A 13336-nucleotide genomic window follows, 5' to 3' on the forward strand; every position below is an offset into this window, starting at 1 on the left:
TTCTGGAGGATTCATTTGAGAGATGGTTTAGCATTGGTTATCTCCATTTGCATATGTTGTTATGCTGTTTGAGTTTGGGAGATGGTTTTATATTGGGAATATTCCTTGGATTAGGAATGGTTATTCCTTGGTTTAGGAATGGGTTTATTGAGTTTGATCTTCTTGTGAGAGGCTTACATCCATGATTAGTTATATGGTATGCTTTGGGTGTTGTTGAGGCTTCTTGTTGGGGTTTTATGGAGAAGATCATACTTGCACAGTTTACATCTAGAGGTGTGTGTAGAAGGACATGATACAGGTTATGATTTGCATGGTTTCTCTGGTCTTGGTTATCTTCCTGGATCTTTAATTTTGTCTACATTGGATTTGAGATTGGTTACATATTGTGATCACTGGTTTGTGTTCATGTATGCCATGTGAGAGATGACATGGTTATTCTTTTATCTCTTTCCTCTGTTGGTTGTGGAGAACTTGGGAGAGCATTGGAGACTTGTTATGAGAGTTGTTCTTGTAGGATATCAGTTTATGTATTGTGGATGTCCTTAATACTACATGGATTCACTTCTTTGAGATGTGTTGAGTGGATTGGTTATAGATTTGACATTATCTTTTGCAGTGGGAGCTTCTTGGTATATATGTGGCAGGTATTGCTCTTGAGGCTTATGATTGCAGGTTGCAGATTGGATATGTCAGTGATATGAGATTCACTTGTTATACCTTTGAGGTATGGATAGTTGGATGGGTTTGGCACTTTGTTGTGGGTGCTATTTCAGCTATGGATATTTTGACAACTACGGATACATGTGATTACCTTTGGATCAGGTTTTTGTGCTTGGAATTTTAGTTGGTACAGGATTTTATGATCTTCTAATGTAACAGGTTGGGTGGTTTTCTCTTTGGATGGCTTCTATGTATGTCTAGTGGCAGTGGCATAATAGGAGGTGAGATCATTCATGTTTGAGATGTTGGATACTTTGATTTTGTTGCGGGTACCAAGATGGAGCACTTGGTGTATTTTGATCCATGATGGTGGATGTGCTGGTAGGGATTGTTCCCTTGTTCATTTATGTGGCTACGGATTGACCCTATGCAATGTATACAACAAGTGGGAGATTGTTGAGATAATGGGTGTTGCACACATTGCATAATATTGTTATTTTATTATTTTATTTTTATTATGTAATGTTGTGCCTAGATGGACGTGCAACATGTAAAGATTCCCATGGAATATTCTTAATGAGTTGTATTATAACATTGTGATAATATTTTATGTAATTATTTAATATTGGGAAAAAGAATTAAATGCCCAATATTAAATGTGGGGTCAGTGGGTTAGGTAGCACATGGTTTTAGCACATGGTTTATGTAATACCACTTGGTGGTTTTGTGGGACTTGCTACTATATAAGCAGCCACAAGGGTAGTTGTTGTATAGAGTAAGAGTGACAAGGAGAAGACAAAAGGCAAGAGTCGAGCGGGACAAAGCTTGATAGGTTAGCCAAGGGAGCATTTGTGAAGGTTGAAAGCATGGCATGGGATGTGTGGATTCATGCTTGTTCACATAGTTTGCTCAGTTGTGGCTATGGCCATGAAGGCTTCCATGGTTGTATGGCAATGGTATTTTTGCTGAATAATACATGGTGATGGATGCTTTTGGAGGCTGGATTTTTCCCTCAATGAGGGTTTCCCAGGGTATATCTTGTGTCACAATTTTGTGGGTATGTTGTCTATTCTCTTGCATGTGGATTTTAATTCCGTGTTTATTTTAGATCTATTATGGGTTATGTGGAAAGGGTTATATTCTTTATTGGCAAGTTTCCTTACATGCCCCAACTTCTTACTCAACTCTTTGTTCTCTCTGACATTTTATTATAATAATTAATTCTTATAAAAGAATTAATTATTATTTTTACATCTCATTTCAGCTTTAATCAATTCTCAAAAGCATTATTTCAAATTCTTTTTAAACATTTGCCTTATCCCCCACTTCCATTCCTATGATTAAGTGCAATATTTATTTTGCACTTTATAATAATATTTATTTTTAAAGAATTAATTTATTTTATATCTATCAACTTGCCTACTTCACATATGTTGAAATAATAATTAATTCTTTCTAGAATGAATTAGGTGAGAAATTAATTTTATATAATAATTTAATACCTAATTACTTTGCACTTTAATATTTAATTCCTTTCAAGAATTAAATATTAAATGAATGCAAAACAATTTAAAATTTAAAATCTTTTTTTAATTTCTCACATAATTCAATGGGAGGAAAATACTTAGGGTTCCAAAACCCAAGGTAACACAAAGCATCATCAATAGAACAACCATGAACACACAAATATCCAAGTATAAAGTAGCTCATCAAATATATAATCTAAGTATGAAAATAACTTCAACCAAATCAGGTAATCGAGTACCACTAAATCATATCACATAACCATGAAAGTTGGCTTAAAATAATTCAACAATATAACATATAAAAATAAACTAGGGGTAGGCACTACATTATTAAATAAAATATTAGTTGCAATGCCAATTGCAATAGACACAACCATTACAATGACACTTTGTCCATATAAAATAGGGTGTTACCAGCAAGGAAATATACAACAACAAAAAAATGAAGCCAAAACTATAGTAAAGAATTATTGGAAATAAAAGTGCATCAGGAGAATCTTGGGAAAACTAGAAGGAAGGAGGAAAACTAGACCTACTTGGAGCCATCAAAGACAAGAAGGATTGATAATTGCGCAAATGCTTCATCTAGAAAACCTCTCAAGAAACCAAATAGGCCTTGATCTCTTCTTTTCCATGTTAAAATTGGTTACAAGAAAGTAATAAAGAAAAAGAGAGGAATGAAAGTAATTGTTTCTACTTGTCATTGTTATCTCAAATCTTTTCTTGTATGGAATTTCTTGGGTGCTTATGTATTCCATACTTATTATTTTATCCTTGATTAACTTGGGTTGGAAATGAGTTGCTAGGAATCAAATCCTCTTGAATAGGAGAACACTCAGGTTCTAGCTCAGAGATTTAGTGCAGGTTGTGTTGAGGAACCCTCATATGTTGAAATAATTCTGGGAGTTCAATTCATAGCATCCTTTATTCTTTTGTGAGTCTTTTAAAATAAATGTCCAAGTATATTGCACATATGCACAGTTACACTAAACATATGCATAGCCCTGAAAACACCCAGTTGTGAGCCTTCTACTAGCCTATCTAAACAAAAGCATCATTCTAATTAACATATGTGCAATTATACTTAACATATGTTCCTATATAACAAATGTGGGGCTCTTTGCAAGATGCATGTGTAGAACTGCTGAAGATATGCAAATACGCAATTATATTGAACAAATGTGCCTCTGTTCTTAATGAATGCACAAATAAAATAGAGGAACAAAAGTAGAAGATGGATGCATAGGATTATTGAATAAATGCACCATTTTATTTTTGTGTGTTAGTTTTCTTGTTGTTTTTTGATGTTTTGGTCGATCAACATTCTTTTATTTCAATAGGTTGTTATTATTCCTTTGCATTCTGTCCAAGGGAATTTTTTTACTTTTTTGATTAACACTTCTTTGGCATATTGTGTTTCAATTTTCTTGAGTAGGGTAGGAGCCCTGGGTGAGTGGCTCACCATAGGTGTTGGGGCCTAGAAGTGATTGCCAAGGATCCTATGTTTAGAGGTCTGATCCCTACACAAGATGAATCCAATTGTGAGTTAGATAATAAATGATAATATAATAATAAAATTAACTTGGGCTGGGTTTTGGGTTTCACACTAAATAAGTTAATTCTGGATGTAATGTTGGAGTACTTGAAGAAGGGACACCTTGTATATCTTATAGGTACCTTATAGCTCAAGGGGTTGATCCCAACACTACTAGGCCATGCCTATCCAAGTTGGAGTGCTAGAGTAAAATATGCTTTGTAGGGTGGTCTTAATCCCATGGGGTGGAACCCAACACCTTAGGAAGGCACAATGACACTCATTTAGATGTGGTTAAAAACCTTCACTCTTTCTTTTCCCTTGGTATCCTTTTTGGTTATCTTTGGTCTTTCACCCTTGCTATACTTTTTGTCTTTCTCTAAGGGTTAAGCCTTAGTTTTATCCTACACCTATTTGGATCATGGTTTTGTCTCCTAACTTAGGGGTTGGTTCCTTAGGGTTCACATGATTGGGTGGAAAATGTTTGAGGGTTGTAAATGGTTCATGATTGGAGTTCTTTATGGTGCTTATGAAGATGTTTATGAAGATGCTTTGAAGATGTTTTAAATCATTATGTACTTGATATATTTTGGATTAATGTAAAATTGTATACCCTAAAAGGGAAACTTATTATTGTATTCAAAATAAAGAAATGTAAAAGTGTGGGTAGAAAAAAGGGGTTAAAAAGGGGGTTTCTGTTGCACCAAAAGACCAATTTTTCAATGCCTAATACAACCACCCAACTTATAGTACATAGGAGGAAGTTAAACCCTTGTTAGGAATCCTGAGGGGAGCACTGACCATTTTTTCAACTATCTCCACCTCAACGTTACTCGAGGGTCTAAGGATTCAAAATTGTGACCAAGCTCTGATACCAATTGTTAGAATGTTTAAAATAATTAAGAGGGGGCAAAGGGGTGAATCAGTTATCCAAGGTCCAAATGTACCAACTAAACAAATAATCACTTAAATAACTTCAGATCTTATCATTCATTAGCTTGGCCTCTATAGTCAACTTTTTATAAATATAAACTAGTAGTCCACTATCATAAATATAACAGACTTGCAAAATGTAAGCATTAATCAATAAATCACCACATAAAACATCCATACAAGTTTGACACTTGGATTTAATTTGGAAACCCAATTTAGGGAAAACCACCAGTAACATGTCACCAATTTTTCACTCTTCTGAAGCGAGCTCTGTTAGGAGCCAATCATATCAAAGGTTACAAAACACACTATTAAATGTGACCTTGTTAAGGATTTAATCATCCTCTTAGGAATGACCTTGTTAGAGGACTTTAGAACAGATTGTTAGGTCAACCTTGATTAAAGGATTTCAAATATTGATACAATCATTAGAAAATAATAAAATGGTTTTGATATGTCAAATACAACTGACTTTGCAAATTTAGATCTCAGTTTAGCTCACAAGCTAATCCACTGATGAGCCTTCATTGTTGTCTCTATTTCTAATTCACTTGGCAACCCTTGAAGCAATTACACTTCTCCTCTTCTCAATTCTTCTCAACCTTCTACTTAAGTTCACCAGTCAATAACATCAACTACTACTCCAACCTTCAACAACCTTGTTAAAGTTAGTCCTTTTACCTCCTTAAATAGGTAATTATGATCTTTTTTTTCTTAAACACCATCGTCGAGCTTAGGGTTACAATCATATTCAACACATACAATGAATATGTCCACCTTCTTGCTTATCCTCTTCTTTTCTAGAAACTTCTTCATGAATCCTTACATAGAAATGTACAAACATGGTTTCCCTTGATTTAAATGTTCCATATCATTCATCCTTATCTTCAATACGCTTCCATATCTTAAGAAATCAACTCTGTCGGCTAGAAATTATGATTTCACATAAACTGTCAAAATATTGTTCCTCAGCCAACACTATGTTCTGATTCTTAGTCATCACTAGGTTACTTAGCCACTATTATATTTCTTTCTTGACACATATACTATTACTTTGTCAATATTGATGCTTGGTCAACACTATTTCTTCTTAACACATACTATGGTTCAATCGATACTAGCATCACCTGGCTTATAGTACAAGTTCCTTAATCTTCTACTCTATTGCTTGATCAAGCCTATGCATTTGGTTTGTATTTGATCAATTCTTCAATTCTTTAGTGTTATCGTCTTCTCCACTTGAAACATGACTTAAACAATCACTTTATCTTGTCAAAGTCTAACTAATCAAATGCCCATTTGTAGTTTTCTTTACATAACTCAACATTTCCTCTAGGTGCTTTTGTCATGATCAACTTCTCAAATCCTTTTCATCAATCAAATAGATATGACACTAAGATTAGATAGAAAACTGTCTCACCAATAAGTTTTGACATCAATGACAACATAAAAATTATTCCAATAATATTTTTGTCTTTAGGTTTAGGTACCAGTGTCCATGTTTTATTCTTTTCAATATGTTCAATTTCTTCATTGATTAGTTGTATCCAATCCTCATTCTTTAAAGCATCTTTCACAAATTTGGGCTCAAACTCACAAAGTAAAAATGTATCACTTCTAAGTCTCTTCCTTGTCATAACACCAGATTCTTTATCTCCAATAGTTTTCTCAAGTGCATGATGTCATCTCACATATTTTTCTAGTACATGTTCTTTACTTCTTTGTTCTTCAATAGGTTCATCTTGGAAAATTATTTCAAGCTCATTTTCTCTATTTGGTTCATGTTTTGCATGCTCGACATTGTCTTCCATTGTTTGGTTCCTTTTGTGTATGACTTGACATCATTTAGCTGTCACTTGACACCCACAATCTTCTTCTCAGCAACTGTTTGTTGCAATTTGACATTTCCATTCTATTGTTTATTTGCAACTTTGTTCTCTTGTTCAGGTCGGGTGCTGGGAGCACTATCATTCACATATATGAACAAATTGTAGTCTTCAATTTTTGTCTTGCATTCAACTTCATTCTTTTCCACATACTCATCAACTTTCACATTTACACTTTCCACAACTTTGTTAGTGTGAGAGTTCATACACTTATAAGCTTTTCTCTTAGTGGAATGACCTAGGAATATGCCTTCATCACTTTTAGCATCAATTTTTCCATTTCTATTATCTTTAAGTATATAACATTTGCTTCTTAAAAAATTTGAATATTTTATATTTGGTGCATATCCATACCATAATTCAAAAGGTGTAGCATTTGTACCTTTCTTGACTTGCACTATGTTTAAAGTATAAACTATTGTACTTACACCTTCTCTCCAATATTTCTGTAACACATTTTTCTCCATTATCAGTGTTCTAGAAAAGTTCATGATTGATCTATTTCTTCTTTCACCTAGTCCATTTTGAGGAGGGGTCCTAGGTGCTGACATCTGTCTTTTGATTCCTCTATTATTGTAGAATATGTTAAATTCACTAGAAATGAATTCACCACCTCTATCAAATCTCAAGCATTTCAAACGCTTTCCTATCTCCTTTTCAACTCTAGCCAAATACCACTTAAATAACTGAAAAGCATCAAATTTTTCTTTAAGAAACATCACACTCATCATTCTAGAGTATTCGTCAACAAATAGAATCAAATATTTGTCTCCACAATAGCTTTGAACACCAATAGGTCCACATAAGTTAGTATGAACCAATTCCAAAATATCATTAGATGAATATGCCTTGCTCTTGAAACTAGACTAGTCATTTTTCCCAATTGACATTGTTTAGACATAGCATTGTCATGATTTTTCTATTTTAGCAAACCTCTTACTCTTTTCATCTTACTAATGCTGACCAAATTGCCAAAATTTACATGACATAACCTTTTGTGCCATAACTAAATATCTTGATAGTGTGCAAACAAACATGTCGCATTAAATAGATCTAGATAGACCAAGTTACCTCTTATTTGATCACCACTTCCAATTAGTTTACCATTAGCATCAAATATCTTTGCCTTTTTGTGATGGAATTCAACTTTGTAACCTGATTTGTTCAATTGTGAAACACTCAACAAATTATAGTTAAGACCTTCAACCTAGTATATATTATCACATTTGATCTTACCAGTTAGTTATATTGATCCTTTAACTTTCACAAGACATGGTACATCATTACCAAATTTAACACAACCAACCTTGTATGGTCCAATGTTCTCAAATTTACTTTTATCACCAGTCATGTGATTTAAACAACCATGATCAATTATCCACCTATCACTTTTGTTCACATATGAAATTAATGTAGTTTTCTCATCTTCATCATAATATTCTTTCATAGCAACATAGACTACTTCTTCATCATCTTCATCATTACTTTTAGATTCATTACCACTTTCTTCTCTAACAATCTAACAAGATTTCTTATCTTTTTCTTTGTAGTCCTTGTTTCTCTTGTTGTCTCAGTCATCTCTTCTCCCTTTGTACTTACTTTCCTTTCTTTCATCCTTGTCTTCTTCGTCAGGGCATCTTGCAATAATATGACCAACTTTGTTTCATGAAAAATAGATTATAGGAAGTTTACCTTTGTATTTCCCTTTGCCTCTTAGAAGTCATCTAGTCATCAGTGGTTCAAGCTCATCAAGTTCATCATTAGAAGTATCACTGTGACTTTTCACATATTTTCCTTTTCATTTCTTGCTAAGAACTAGTTGAGATTTAAGAGAAGATTCAACAAAAGTAGGAGTGAAATTATCAAAATTTGACATCTCAAAAGCATTAATCCTACTAATCACACCTTATAGAGTTAGGTCATTACTTAGAGTACATCCCATCTCTTGTATTGCAGAAACCTAATAGCATAAATAGGAAGTAGAGTTCTTAATACCTTGCTTATTACTATTTCATCTTCAATCTTTCCATTAGCACCTCTTATGGCATTTACAACTTCTTTGATTCTTGCACAGTACTGGACTATATTTTCATCTTCTGTCATTCTTATTTCATCAAACTTACCTCTTAAGCTTTTTGATTTAGCTCTTAGGACATTCTTGTCTCCTCCATAGATGGTCTACAGTATATCCCACATTTCTTTAACATTATTACAAGTCTTAATGTCATCAAACCTCACATAGCTTTGGGCTGATGCAATCTCCAACATAGCTTGGTTATGTTCTTGCTTTTCTTTTAGTTGTTGGGCAGTTAGAGGGACTGTTGTTATCTCCACATATGCATTGTTCACAAAATTTAATGCACCTTCTCCAATTCCTGCTAGATGTAGCTTCATTGAATGTTTCCATGCAAGGAAGTTCTCTTTGTTCAATCTGGGCACCTCCTTTTTGTACATCATGATCTTTAGCTTTGAGTACTTTCAAACTTTCCTCTAAAAACACCAACGCTTTGATACCAATTGTGAGAGTGGGGTTGTCATTGCACCAAAACACTGATCTATCAATGCCTGATACAACCAATCAACTTATAGTACATAGGAGGTGGTTAAGCCATTGTCGCAAATCCTGAGGGGAGCACTGACCATTTTTTCAACAATTATCTTCCACTTTTGTAAGCATATTAATGTTGATTATATTGGTTATCTCTTTTACAAAAGTTGGAATGTATTATGTAAAATAATTTATTGTAAATGTGTGTGTAATATTTGGTTACAATATTTTCTTTATAAGTGCAATATATTTATGTGAATATTGTAATTTGTGATTATGTCTTAGATGTAGGAATTTCTTAGAATAATCAAACTTAATGCTTCAAGGAAATAAATATAGGAACTTAGTTGTTAGGGAACCTATTGGGACAAATAATTATTACTTAAAAATAAATAAATAAAGTTGTTACCAAACTTAATAAACCTATACCTAGTCCTATTGGGTTCCCTAGCAGGGCATTACACTTGGTATGAAAGCCCTAGTGTACTAAATTAAGTGCTCCAAGGCTAACTATGTATAAAAAAACATAAATTACAAAATTTTAAACACCTCTCACCTAATTGATGGGCTTGTGATCCTTGGGATGCCTCCTAAGAGACAGAGGGAAGGAAGGGGTAGAGTAAATAACTCACCCCCAAGATATGAACATGTAATCTCTTAGGGAGAGCCAAAGGAACAAAATAGAAACAAAGGTTGTGGAAACAAGAGGGATGAAAATAAAGCAGTTCAACTTACAAGATTAATGCAACAAATCATGCAAATATAAGATCGAATGGAAGATAGGATGAATTAGGAAGAAGCTAACTATTCCCATACCAGTGGTCATAGAAAATGAGAGAGAAGGCCAAGGAGAAGGATTACAGAAGACCATCAAACACATGTTGTGACTCAAATGAAAGACTAAGATTACAAATACCTAAGTTTTATGGAAATGGAGGAGGGTTAGAAGCCAAAACTTGGTTTTTTTTGACTTAGAAAGGTGTTTTACTATGCACCCATTCAATAGAAATGTAAATGTTGGATGCACCATAATATACTTAAGGAAGAATGCATCAAATTGGTGGCACCAAGAAGAAGAGAGGCTACAATCAGCTGTAGACAACATATGTTGGGAACTCTTCTTAAAGTCATTATCTCTTCGATCAGTGGAGATAGGGTATGACTAAAAAATTCCATAAACTGAAATAAAAGAATATGACTGTAGAAGAGTATGACATGAAGCTCTATGAGCTGAAACCTTTCTCCAAATATAAATAATATGGACCAATGTTGGTACAATATTGCATAAGGGGCCTCAATGATCAAATTTCAAGAAGGGTAGTATTTTTTGAACCAAATACTTTAAGGGATTTTGTAGCTAAGGTCTTTTTAGTTGAAAGAAATTTGGTGGTAGGGTTGGGTAGTCATGTAGGAAGCCAAATAACCCAAAACATTAGTAGAAACAATCAAGGGGTTGTATATTCTCAAGAAAACTCATCTTTCAAGGGAGGCCAAAACTTCCAAAGAAAGAAAATGTTCCATAATAGCAAGAAGAATCATTCTAGTGACAAGATTAATAGAAAATAAAATTGATGGAAAAACTCTCATAATGTTAGCAAATTGAGTGCTCAACAATCTAGTACCCCCCCTTCTTGGAACAATTATAGAAATATAGGATGCTTTTCCTATAGACAAGAAGGACATTATGCAACAAGTTTCCTAAAAATGACAAAAAAAATACATACAAAAACAAACAGTCTTTGAACCCACTATAGGATATGTGGGTTGCTCAGACCATATATTTACAGCTATAGACCAGTCACAAGAAGATTTTTAAGGGACATTTGCAAAACCTCATGTTCGTTAAAGAATGTTATGATCAACCAAAAATAGGAATAAAACTTACATACAAATATAACTAAGATCATAAAATAATAAATCACATAGAAGAGGATACACGACAGAAAGATTTAACATAGTTCACCCAATCCATAGGCTACGTCCACCAACATCAAGTCTAGTATTATTATTATCCAGTGATTACAATTTGCAATCCCTTACAACTCAATACCACTACAAGAAGCTACAATATCATCATACATTATGAAATCCCTAACCCTAAGCCATTTTATACAAGCTTTTTCCACTTACAAAATTAGGGCTAGAATAAATTGTCTAATAGGAAAATAGCATCTGATGCCTTTTACAATAGTAGTCATTTTTGGCTTTGGGGGCACTGCCCTCCAAAACCCTCGTGGGGGCGTTATCCCTTGACCCCACCCTGTACTATGTGCACCTGGGACACTACCCCAAACTTATATGGGTAGGAAACTATGCTGAATAAAGCTCTGAGTCTAATTAGGATCCACACCGAAACAAAGAACAAAACAATTTCCATCATATTTGATTAAGAAACATATTCTTTTATTTCTCCTACTTTAGTAGATATGTGTGGTCTTGAGGCAAAGATGCAAGGTGATAAGTGGCGAATAGAATTAGCTTTAGGAGAAAAAAATTCCACAAACCTTATGGTAGAAAGGTGTGAGATAAATCTAGGACCCTTATCAACAAAGATAAACCTTTAAGTTACTCCTTTGGACTCTTATGGCATAATTTTTGGCATGGATTGGTTGTGTGCTCTTGAATCTAGTATAGATTGTTGAAAGAAGGAGATTCTTTGTAAGGGTAACTTAGGAACATAAAGGAAAATCATAGGGATATAAAGATCAATTCTCCTATGAATGATAACAACTATGCAATTAAAGCAAAGCAGGAGAAAAGGACGTCAACTCTTTGCAATGATACTGACTGACCTTGAAGAGATATCAAGGGAAGGAAAATTACTCTACCATCCATTTGTAGAAGATTTTGCAGATGTATTCCCTAAAAAGATTCTAGGGATGCCTCTAAAAAGGGAAATAGATTTCCATATTGACTTAGTACCAAGGGTAGAGCCTATCTCTAAACTACCCTATCAGATGATCACTCAAGAATTGAGTGAATTAAGGCTATTGTTGGAGGAGCTTCTAGAAAAAGTATTTATTAGGCCTAATGTATCCCCTTGTAGAACACTAGTAATATTGGTGAAAAAGAAGGATAGGCCAATAAGGTTGTATATTGATTACATATAACTTAACAATATCACAATTAAGAACTAATACCCACTCCCTAGAATCAATGAATTGTTTGATTAGATGAAGAGGGCTAAAATAATTTCTAACATTGATTTGAAATTAGGTTACCATCAACTCAAAATTTATGAAGTAGATATCCATTGGACAATATTTTGCCCTAAATATTGTTACTATGGATTCCCAAAAGTACCATTTGGACTAAAAAATGCATGCTCAATGTTCATGAGCTTGATGAATGGGTTTTAAGGACATACTTGGATAATTTTTTTATAGCATTTTTGGATGACATACTTGGAAAATTTTTAATACTATTTCTGGATGATATACTTGTGTAGTATAAAAGCATTGAGGAACATGAGCAACATCTAAGGCAAGTCCTTCAATGTCTTAGAGAAAATCAACTCTATTGCAAATTTGGAGAAATGTGAATTTTTCTAGATAGAGGTTAAGTATTTGGGATATGTTATTTGTGGGGAAGGAATTTCTATAGATCGTGCTAAGATACAAGTAATAGTTGATTGGTTGACCCCTACCAATCTCTCTAAAGTAAGAAGTTTTTTGGGTAGTCTAGGTATTGCCAAAGTTTTGTGATGGGGTTTTCTAATATTACTCACCCAATCACATCTCTCCAATAGAAGGGAAAGCAATTTATTTGGTAAAAAAAGTGTGAAGTAACATTTTAATCCCTTAAGAAGAAATTAACTGGTGCCCCAATTTGAGTAGGTGTTGATCCATCAAGAGATTTTGTAATATGTATCAATGCTTCTTTAGAAGGCATAGGGGTAGTTTTCATGCAAGAAGGAAGAGTAATTGCTTATGAGTCAAGAAAATTTAAGGATCATGAACTCAACTACCCCACCCATGACTTAGAACTCATAGAAATATTGCATGCCTTGACAAGATGGAGACATTTCCTCCTTGGGCATAAATTTGAGCTACATACAGATCATAGGGGTCTTCAATACATTTTTACTCAACCTAATCTAAATTTCAGGCAATGAAGATGGATGGATTTTTTTTGTGAATATTATTTTGATGTAAAGTATATCCAAGATAAATAAAATGTAAAGGTGGATGGTTTTAGTAGAAGAAGATACAAAGTCTCCACTCTTAATCTATTTGTTGATATACACGAC

Source organism: Cupressus sempervirens, chromosome 4 (genome assembly GCF_028749045.1).
Source record: "Cupressus sempervirens isolate cs-2001-9-10 chromosome 4, ASM2874904v1, whole genome shotgun sequence".
NCBI classification, from domain to species: domain Eukaryota; kingdom Viridiplantae; phylum Streptophyta; class Pinopsida; order Cupressales; family Cupressaceae; genus Cupressus; species Cupressus sempervirens.